Below are 12,263 nucleotides of genomic sequence, written 5' to 3'. Positions count from 1 at the left end.
CTCCACGTCAATGACCGAGACCCTACCTGAGTAAACTTGACCGTTGCACCTGGGAGGGAACACACCATCCGGGTGTTTCTATGCACCCACGGAATCTCGACTCTGCTGCTCTGGCGTTTTAATCTCCTTTCAACACCGCAGTCCTCTTCACCACTCTTCCTAAAAATAAATGAGGTAAATGATTGTTCACGGAGAGAACGGGTCAAGTAAGGGTGAAAGCTCGGAAACTTGTGAGAGGTGTGAATTTGGAGGTGACAGTGATGGTGATTGGGGTCACAGGCGTTTGAAAAGACCGATCTGTGGGAGTCCAGGGAAGAGGCGGCGTGTGGTTTCCGGTGGAAGGAGGCCTTGGTGCTGACGGTGGTGGTGATCTCTGGTGGTGGGGGGCGTGCGTGTGGCTGACGTTGGATAGGGGGTGTGGTGGGGATTATGAAGGTGATTATGCGGGTTGGTGTGCTTCGTAGAGGTCGGTCAGAGAGGTTCAAGGGTGGGAGTGATGTGTGGATGACGGTGGGAACATCAGCATCAGAACCAGGTTTAATATCGCCGGCTCATGTTGGACAATCTGTTGTTTTACGTATGTATTAAAATACATAGTTAGGTCTAATATAATTTAAGTATTTCAATTAAATATTTAGTTCTTATAAAGATGATAAATAGTGAGGTAGTGTATATGTGTTCATTGTCCACTCAGAAGATTGATGTTGGAGGGAAATAAACTGAGCCCGAAACTTGGAATGTGGGTCTCCAGGCTCCGTTTACTCCTCCTTGACTGTAACTTCCAAAGTAGAAAATCCTTCATGGTGGATGCCGCCTTTCTGATCATCGCGTTTGGCAGATGCCTTCTGTGCTGGAGATGCTGGTGGCGTTATGGAGTTGGCTGAGATTTCTGCAGTTGTTATTTCTTCCCCGAGGAAGTGATGGAAATTCGGCGGTGTGATCATTCAATGTGCAGGGAGGGTTTGCGGTTTTTGGAGATTCATTGCTCATCCTGCCCATTAATGCAGTGAGGAACGAGGAGTAGACCGGCAGCTTGTGATTCCCAGTACCCTGACACTGAGTCCCTGCACGGTTCTCCCAAAGCTTGCAGTAGATCACAGCAGAGGATACCACTCGAAACCTGAACGCTGTCCTGGATAATCAAACCTGATCAACGCTCCTTGTGTATTCCGGGACCCCACTGACATCAGTTCCGCATCAGTTAAATATTCAGCTGTCTCCACTTTAACTCTTCCCCATAGACCGTTCCGATTACCACCACAGCCACTAGCTCGGGAGTTAGAAGATTCCGCAGATAAGACCATAAGATACAGGAGCAGAACTAAGCCAATTGACCCATCGTGTCTGTTTCATCATGGCTAATTCATGTTCCCTCTCAGCCGCAGTCTCATGTCTTCCCCCGTTTCCCTTCACGTCCTACAATCTATCAAAGTCAGACTTAAATATACTCAATTAACTGGCCTCCATTGTTGATTATGACAATGAATTCCACAATTTCACCAACTTCTGGCTAAAACGAAATTCTTCTCCTCTCCATCCCTCTATTCTGCGGCTGTATCCTCCCAAGAAGAGATCTCACTGCCCTATAAATCTGAAACCCTGTCTCCTGCAGTAGTACCTCAGCCACACATTTATCTGCCAAACTATCCTTTTCTTATGCTCTCTGCCGTGTGGCACGGGAAGGGCTCCAAAGGTGACTACCATGGATATCCTGTTTTACCGCTTTCATACAAACACATATATAAAACATAGAAACATAGACCTACAGCACAATACAGACACGTCGACCCACAAAGTGCTGCCGAACATGTTCCTACCTTAGAAATTACTAGGCTTAAACATAGCCCTCTATTTTCCTAATCCCTATGTACCTATCCAAAAGTCTCTTAAAAGACCCCATCGAATCTGCCTCCAACACCGTCGCCAGCAGCCCATTCCACGCACTGTCCAACCTCTGAGTAAAAAAGTTACCCCTGACATCTTCTCTGTACCCACTCCCCAGAACTTTAAATCTTTGTCCTCTTCAGCATTGGGGGAAAAAAAACAACAAAAAACAAACCTCTGACTATCCAGGCGGTCAATGTCTCTGGCAAATTAAATTCATCCAGCAACCTAAAATCTCTCCTCAGTACCTCTTTATCTTTTAAATCGATGTCATTCGTACTGATAGGTACGAAGACATCCGGCTGCCGACGCTTCCACTTCAGAACGCCATGGACCCGAACTGAGACATCTCTGATCCGGGCACCTGAGGCAACAGACCATCCGGGAGTCTCTACCGCGCCTGCAGAATCTCCAATCTGCTCCCCGGACTTTTTAATCTCCTCTCAACCCTGTAGTCCCCTTCAACACTCTTCGTGCCTGAGCGGCAGCACCAGACTCAGTACCAGAAACCCGGTCTCTGCGACACACGTTCCTCCCTTGTAGGCAGTCATCAACGGTGTCCACAGTGTATTATCACAGTGGGGAACCAGCAGAGATTACTCTGCTCTGGCTCCCATTTCCTTTCATTCTACTGACAATAACCCAGCTACCTCCTTCCTACAATCTAGAGACGCCTACATCCCTGTAGCTCCTACCTATCACCATTCTCTTGTGAGCCATAATTCATCGAGCTACAGCACAAGTTATTTAACATGTTTTCAGGGAAGCTACAGCTGGTTGCTTTTGATGGTAATGTGGTTATCTGGGAGACCACATCTAACGCACCGAACAAAACACTGCCACCGGAGACATTCTCTCCGCACTATTGTGCTTACATTGACGAGGAATGAATAATTATGAAGAAAAATAGAAACACACCTGATAATTAGCTCACCTAATTGCAGAATAGGGAGCAAGAAGACAGCCGAAATTATAAATCTTTATGTCATTCATTTCTGACGATTCATGAGCTTCAACACAGGATTCCACGGGTATCTCACCGCATTCTTTAGTTCCTCCCGGAACTTGCTCTGGGTCAGGACGTAAATGCATGTATTAGAACAGGAGCTGAGAATATGCAGCATTCCGGATGTCGTTTCTGTAATGTAACGGGGATCAGTAACAGAATAAGCAAAATTCTTTGAAATTGTTTGATAGATATAAAATATCACTTGTGTTACCCACAACAATATGAAGCTACCGGTAATGCTGAAGTGCAAACCGATGATTTTCGTCGGTTCTCCATCTCCCGGTCCTTCTCATTCTCTCCACTCTTTTATCCCCGGAGCCCCCTGCGGGCTCGACTGGCCACTAGAATTCGTCTGTCAGTCAAAATGTTGAACAACAAAATCAGAAAGAATGGGACATAAGGTGTACAAATGGAGTGAAATATCGCAAATGCAGCCCATGAGAGAGAGATTTTGTAGCTCGGTGTAAGAACCCAGTACCAGGGAACACCATTAATTATTACCTTATGCGCTGATGCAAAGCCCCAGGGGACACTCAAAAAACAGTCCAGCACACTCACCGTCCCGATGACCACAGCCGCCGTTCTCTCGGTGCAATATTTTGTTTTCAGCTTCTTACAGCAAATAGCCACAAATCGATCGACGGTGGAAGCGAAAGTCAGCCAGACAGAGGTCGCAGTGCTCGCAAAAATCAACAGGAAACGGAGTTTACACACTTGAGTTATGATCAGGAATGACTGGGAAAATAATACCAAGCAGTCCACTTCAGCAGCCGATCTGAGATAACGACCAGGATATCGGCCACGGCCATTCCCACCAGGTAGCGAGTGACACATTTGGAGAGACCACACTTTCCCCGATACAGGCTTGCAATCGTCATCAAGTTCGCTGGAACAGAGGCAGAGAAAAGCAAGAACAGAAAATACAGAGCAGAAACTAATTCAGCAGTCTGAGGGGATCCTGCAATATTTCCAGTTCATTGTCGCATTTGGTGAAAGTATCTTCCAAAGACAGGAGAGGATTTTACACTGAAAAATTAAGTCAAAATATTGCCTATACTAATTCCGAAATTTGATGTGGTAGAGGAAAACTAAAGCCCGGTTTTCACCCTCCTCAGAGTCATTTTTTTTTTACCGCTGCCTTCGTGTCACGTTGGATGAAATTAGTAAATCCGGACGCTGATGGCGGGATACATACAGTGCCATGGCGCCCCCTGTCAGCGGCAGAACAGCCGGCGTGCGGAACAATGGCGGGAAATGTTCCAGCCAGAACAGAATATGTGGAAAAACATTTAAATTGTCTCTTCTCAGAAACACACACACACACACACACACACACACACACACACACACACACACACACACACTCACATACACACACACACACACACACACACACACACACACACACACACACACACACACACACACACACACACACACACACACACATACACACACACCAGCAGAGATACGAAATAGAGAACAAGGTCGGGTGACAACGGTGAAATGACCATGTTACTGTTGCACAAACTGAAGAAAATTTACAGAAATGGGAGGTCCAAGGCAACACACAGTAAGAACAGGAACAACTCTGCTGAGAATTGCGTGCGTGTTTTTGCTGATGTAACAGAATTTTGTGAGCATGTCAAAGCTGCCTGAGGTCAGACGAAAGTTGTGAAGAAATATTTCAAGATGCCAAGTAATGGGCAATCTGGTTAAATAATTCATCCTCTACCTGTCTGTCTCTGCTACAGGGTGAGAACTTAAGGTTCATACACTTTTACAAATTTCGTCCATAAAACTGCCACTGAATCATCATTTGTGATTATCTTCATCTTTTCTTCAATTTACATTTTACACAACTATATTAATCAATGCACCCATGCACACACCCCAAACATGTTATCCCCAAGTACGTGCGCACGGCATATCCACGTTTTTGTGGGTGTATCTGGGGTTTCAGGCGGATTTGGCGTGATCTTGATATGTCTGCGGATGTGGCGGTCTCCTCATGGATTTTGAGATGCCTGGGGTTTTTGCTGTCAAGGCAGCCATCTCGTGTTTGAAACCATCCTGTGCCTGGATCATCCAATGTGTGGGTTGAGGTGTACATGCATTTTGGGTGCGCTCTTATTTAGAGATCTGCGAAGATTTGGGGATTTACACAGATTTTCGTGAATCTGTGCATATTTAGGTATGTACTGTTGAGTATGAGGGTACACAGGGGTTTGTGATGAGAAGCAAATTTCATTGTGTCGGCCGATCTGTAAACAATTTTGGGGCATTTGTGAATGTCGAGACAGACATTTTCTGAACTGGTTGAAATGATTCCTGCTCTGAAATAATCTATTATGCGTTTGGAAGTGTCAGCATGTTTTAGGTGCGCACTGATTTGGGGATTGCTCAGATTTATGTGGATGTTTTCGGAATTCTGAGATCTCACAGAGTTTCGGTATCTGCGGATTTCGAGTTGTGACCTGTCTGAATTTTGCATCATTTACAGATACTTTCATAATACATATACTTTTAATGTTCAACAGTATTCTTCTTACTTTATGGTGGCGGCAGCAATTTGGTGATCGGCTTAAAGTGATCCATGCTCTGGGAAAATCTAATGTGCATGTGCCATGTCAACGGGCTTGTGGTCAGACTGAAATTGGGATTGCGCCGGTACAGGGCTGCGGGGTTGAATATGTGGCTCCACGCACATTTGCTGTGCAACCATACTTCTGTGCAGTGGTTGATCTCCAAATGAATTTTGGGGTTTATGTGGATTTTTAATGTCGAGGCCGGCATTTTCTGAATTATTTAAAATGATTACCATTCTGATATTATGCATTGGGGCGTGTCAAAGTGATTAGGGTGCGCGCCGATTTGGGGATAGAGCAGATTTAGGACGTCACCTACAAGTTTGCGAAGCACCCCTCACACCATCTTTCAAATCTACTCCTCTGTTTTTTTCCCTCCAGTCCTGCTGAAGGGTCTCGGTCCGAAAAGTCGAGTGTGTTCTTTTCCATAGATGCTGCCTGGCCTGAGAAGTTTCTCCAGCATTTGGACTAATCTCCCGCCCCCCGCCCCCGTTTTGTTGGGTATTCAGTTATATGGGGCAGTAATGTACAGCATACAAGACTGTAAATACCTTTGATCGAGCTAATCGCATTCAGCCGACTCAGAGAGTTGGGTAAATCTCCAGTTGAATTCTATGCACAGGGAAGGAAGTTAAAATATGGGTGTCTTAGGAATGCATTCCTGTGAATGACAGGGACACGCTGTTACATTATCACACTGGTCCGTGTTAAGGCTCAGGAGACAATAACATTATCATCATGGTCAAAGATGGTCAAATACACGTGCACCCTCATACTCAGTAGCAGTATGCAAGTATCTCGAAAATGCGTGTGAGTCCCAAAATCTGCGCACTTCCCCAAGTAAGGACGCACATTCGATGACCCAAACGAAGAATCATTTCAAACACAAAATGGCTGCCTTGACACTAAAAGCCCCACGCATCCCAAAGGTCGTGAGCAAATCACCAAAGCCGCCGACACACACAGATCAACCCAAATCCTTATGAACTCGCAGATACATCCACAGAAACGTGGTGACTCCATATTCGCCGACACACCCCCAAATATGTTATCCACAAATACGAGCGCATCCGCATATTCAAGAACAAACCCCAAAATCCGTGTTCATCCATGTGCACCCCGAGACCCTGTGCAACCCATTTTCGCTGACACGCCTAATTTCTGCGCAATCCCCAATGCAGCACGCACCCTAAACCCGCTGACATCCCCACATGCCCACGAGATTTTTCCGAGCAAGATACATTCCAAACAGTTGAGAAATTGGCAGCCTCGACGTTAACAATCCGCACTCAACACATTCGTGTGCAAATCTTGATCCGCCAACACACCCAAATCTGTGTGCATCGCCAAATACGTGTGTACAGCCATGTTTGAGACTAAATTACGAGTGATGTCTGAGTTTCTTCCTTAAATCTCACCGGCGGTTCTTTTCTCTCATTCCCTTCAAACTTGCAGCAATTTCTAAACGCACAACGCAGTACCTTTAAAAGTAAATTTAAAATATGTTACAGCATTGATTAAGAATTAGACCAATAGTCTGTAAAGTTGCCCAGCGCTCCGGATTATCGGAATTTACTTTAGCAGAGGCTTTGCATCGAAAAATCAAAACTGCCCGCCATGAATGCACAAAACATGGCATATCACCGAATGCATGCGCACTCCAAACATACCGATACACCACATACATAATAGATAATTGCAAAGCAGAATTCATGGCCAACAGCTCAGAAAATGGCTGTTTCAACATTTAAAATTCGCACCACCAGAAAATATGATTGCAACTGTTGATTGGTAAACAAACAGCCGCCGGAATATACGAACATTACAACATCTAATTACGTCCCCGTAATTAACTACAGACCCCTAAATTGGCGCATATCCCCAAATCCTTGTGCATATTTGCCGCCAAACCCTAAATCTACGCACACCCAAAATCAGTGCTCACCCCATATATTTGAGGACCCAACTTTAAATCCGTGCGCATTCCCAAATCCAAGTTCACACCATAGCAGTGTGCACCCCTTATTCTCCGACACTGCCCAATATCTGCACGACCCAATTCAGTGCGCCCCCCAAAACCGCTAACAACCTGATATGTAGTTTAGAATCCTTTCAAGAATTCATAAAATGGATGCTTCGACATTAAAATCCTCACACAGCCCGAAATTCATGTGCAACTTCAGATCCGCCAACACGCCGAAATCTTTATCTCACCCCAAATTTGTGTTAATATGTACACAATCCCAAATCCATGTACACCTCAAATATGTGCACCACATCAACCTGGAGCGCACCCTAAAATTAATGCGAATATCATACCCGCGGAGAAACACACTTGCACATTAGGTTATCCCAGAGGAAGTGTCATTTAAAATACATCATATCAAATTTCAAATTAAATTTATTATTCACGTGATCTAAATGAAACAACTTCGAGATTCGGCACACCTCCAAACCGCAGACACGCCAAATATGTGAGAAATCCGTGTGCACTTCCAGATGCAAATGCATCAAAACCGTGGAAACACAGCCGCTAATTAGATTATCTCAAAAGAATAATTTCAGACAAGATGACAAAATCTGTGTACAACGAGCCTCACATCTGAATGTGGGGGTTTCAGCGTGTTTGGGCTTCGCGTGGATTTGGTGATGCGCACCAATTTGACGATGCACGTGATGTTCACTGATTTGGGTTACCTTTTCGATCATGACTCATAGATTTGGGTGAGTTGCGTGCGGATTATGAATGTCGAGGCTGCCATTTTCTCAATTGTTTTCAATGATTGTTACTCCATGAAAATCTGATTTACAAGTGGCGGAGTTCCCGGGTTCCGGGTGCGCACTGAAATGGCGATTGCGCAATTTTATTTTTGGTCATCGAATATGGGTTGCACACGGTCTTGTGGTTCATAAGGATCTGGGGTTGTGCATGGATTTAGTAGAGTTCTCTAATAAAGGGTTGCAAACTGATTTAGGGGAGTGTTCCGATATAAGGGTGCGCACCTTTTTAGGGATAGCAAATTTAGGGTAGTTAGCGAATATGTGAGTCTCTACGTTTTTGTGAGTGCGTATCGATTTGGTGACTTACGTAGGGACTCTTGGATTGTACTGTTAAGACAGCCGTTTTATGTTTGCAATGTCCGTCTGGGTCATATAATATGCCTGTGGGGTGCTCTCGTATTTGAGGATGTGCGCAGATTTGGGGGTGCGGGCGGATTTTAGTGATCAGTGTCCAGTTCGGTGTGTAGTCTTGAATATGGGGCTGCACACGGATTTGGGTTAACACGCAGATTTGGGTGTGTCGCCGATCTGCAAAAGGATTTTGGCGCACATATTGCTTTCTAACGGTCATTTTCTGAATTGATTGAAATGTTGCCTGTCTGGGATAATCCATTATGCATCTGGGGTGTCAGCGGATTTGGGGTGCGCATCGAATTTGGGTTTGCGCAGATTTAGGGCTGCTTCGGCAAATATGGATGGCAACTGATTTGCGATGCGAACAGATTTAGTGAAAACAGCGGATTTGGGGGTACATACAGATTTGGTCTCTTTAGGATAGTTTCGGCGAGTACATGTGCACAGTGATGGGTGCATTTGGAACCACATGCATATTTGATGGTGCTTTCTGATTGGGAGGTTGCACAAGCTTAGGGATATGGGTCAGTATGAATTTGGGGTGGACATGGGTGCCTGACGATTGGGGATGAGATCAGGTATAAGGGATGAGACCCTTATATCAGAATTTGTGTGTGTCGGCGCATACGGGTGCACATGAATCTGTTGGTGTCTATTGATTTGCGGTTGTGGTGAATCTCAAATGCATTTCATTTATAGGGTCGTTAATAATAGCTGCACTATGTTCTCGCGATTTCTTTAAGGTGAATGCTGTCACTCTAAAGTGACTCTTCCTTTGGGAAAATCAAATGTGTACAGGTGGGTGTCAGCAGGTTTGGTGGTGTACACGATCGTAGATGCTCCCGGATTTGGGGGTGCCTTTGGATTTAGGGTCCTGACAAATCTCACGGTTGTTTCATTGATAGGTTCTTTATTAATAAATACACTTTCAGTTTTCTACTCTGCTCTTGCTGTAACTTTTAAGTTGTTACTTTGTGAACTATTTGAAATTATTTCTCCTCTCTGATAATCTAATCTGAAAGTGGGATGTGTTGACGGGTTCGGAGTGCGCACCCATTTGGGTGTGCATACGGATTTGTGAGTGCACGTGGATTTTTGGATGTCGGTGCAATTGGGTATAATGCCAAAATTCAAATTGTTTCTTTTAAAGATACTCGGATACATATTGGACTTTAACGTTGAGTTTTGCTCTTGCTGCTTTTAATGTGGATTAAACTTTCTTGTGAAATGTTTGAAATGATTCTTGCTCTACGATAAATAATTGTACAGGTAGGGGCGGACTCGGATTAGGGGTTCTCAGAAATTTTATCATGTGCGCGGCGAGTTTGGGTACACACGGATTTCGGTGTCGGTGGATTGGGGGACGTGATGAATCACAAGGTTGTTTCACTTATAGATCCTTTAATATTAGAACTTGGAAGTTTGTTTTAGATTTTTGAACGTGCAGCTGTTTTGTGCACTGTTTGACCTGACTCGTGATTTTGGATAATCCAGCGTGCATGTAGGTTTGTCGTCAGGATTGGGGTGCATATGGATTTAGGGTGAGCTCTTATTAGGTCATGCGCACAGATTTATGGTTGAATACGGATTTGGGAATGTGCGCAGATTTAGGCGTTTGTTGTCTAATATGGAGCTGCACAGGTTACACCCAGATTTGTGCGCGTCAAACGATCTGGAATTGCAGAAGCATTTCGGGATGCGTGCTGATTTTAATGCCGAAACAGTCATTTTCAGCTCGATTTGAAATGATTCCTGCTCTGAGATAATCTATTATGCATGTTGGGGAGACAGCGTGTATGGAGAGAGCACTGCTTTTTGGGATTACGCAGATTTAGGGAGGTGTCGGCAAATATGGCCTCACACACCAGTCTGGGGATGCGAACAGATTTAGTGATGTGTCGGACAATATAGAGGTGCAGGCCAGTGTGTGGATGTTTACAGATTTCGGCAAATATGCCCTCACACACCAGTCTGGGGATGCGAACAGATTTAGTGATTCGGAATTATTAGATATCTGAAGGTTGTTTCATTCATAGATAATGTCAGAATCATTGCACCTTGAACCTTCAGCAACGTTCTTGTAATTTTATGCTGGAGGCAGGAATTTTGTGAACTGTTCGAAATGATTCTTGCCCTGTGATACTGTACGGTGCAGGTACGGGTGTCAGCGGGTTTGCGATGCCCATTGAATTGAAGATTACACAGAGTTAAGGCGAAATAGTCAAATATGTAGTGCACACAGTTTTGGCGCTGCGCCTGGATTTGGGCATGCGGCAGATTTAGGGGTGTGCTCTGGAATATGGGGTGTACACGGATTAGTAGATGAGCACAGATTCGGGTATCTCGGCGGATTTAGGATAGCACATGAATTTTGGTGTACGTGCGCATTTGCGGTGTATTTGGGTTTGTGACGGATATCACGGTTCTGTGACATGTAAACTGGTGGATCTACGGATTTGGAGGTATGACGAAATTCGAGGCTGTTGCCTTGTTGCAGCAATATTGTCTGCTCTCTGAAATGATCGTTGCTCAGGGATAATCCAACCTGCATTGGAATGTGTCAGAGAGTTTGGGGAGAACGAATTTGTAGTTGCATGTGGATTTGGGGGAGCACACGAATTGAACTGTCTGTGGATTTTTGTTTGCAACTCATGTGGGGGTTGGTTACGGATGTGTTGCTGCACACAGACTTGGGAAAGGAACTTGTGTTTCGTGCACATTGATTAGGGGATGCACAAAGAGTTAGGGATTTGTCCGCCAACGTGGGTAGCACCATAATTTGGAGAAGCACAAAGATTTAAGGATAGGTATGCCAAATAAATTTGCACATATTTCATGTTTTTTAAGTGTTTCTAAGTGTTTTGGTGCACTTAGATCGGGGATGTGCACAGATTTGTGCGCCGCGGCTGGTTTAGGGGTGCGCACGAATTTCGTGTTGTCGGTCTATCCTGTGAGCTTAAATAGGAATAATGGAACTGTATTCTCCGAACCCTCTGCTCTCCCTCTTTCCTCAATTCCCTAACAATTATTGTATAAGTCTACCCAGGTAGGTCCGGCCAAAGTGCAATGGCTCTTGATCCCATCTGGATGGAATGTCACATTAGATTCCAACTGCAAAATGTTCGGTCCGTTTTTCCAGCTGCTTCACTGACGCTGAAAGTTTTCATAAACTACTTCGCAGTCCACTCACGCTCTGAACCCAGGTGTCATCTGCAAATCAGATTTCTCATATTACAATTGACTTATATAACCTGTTCCTTAGAATGTTTCTCAATAATTTTGGGGGCGCACACAGATTTGGTGTTGTCGGTGTATTTGAAGTGCATACTAATTTGATTTGCGGACAGTGTGCAGATTTAGGTGTGTACGCATATTTTGTCATTTTGTGAAATGGTTTTGGGATTATCTAGTTTTCTAGTCGGTGTGTCCACGGGTGTCAATTTGTACATAGACATAAGGGTACACACGGATTTGGAGGTGCGCTCGGATCTCAGTGTTCTCACAAATTTGGTGTGTCTGCGGATTTGTAGGTATGGCGAAGCTCAAAGTTGTTCCATTTATAGATAGAACAACAAAAATGTAATTTGAACTTCGACACCTATCCTTGTGTTTCTTTTTTTCTTCTTTTTTAGGCAGCCATTATGTCA

Source organism: Hemitrygon akajei, unplaced genomic scaffold (genome assembly GCF_048418815.1).
Source record: "Hemitrygon akajei unplaced genomic scaffold, sHemAka1.3 Scf000087, whole genome shotgun sequence".
NCBI lineage: Eukaryota > Metazoa > Chordata > Chondrichthyes > Myliobatiformes > Dasyatidae > Hemitrygon > Hemitrygon akajei.
Note: the sequence above shows the minus strand (reverse complement) of the source record.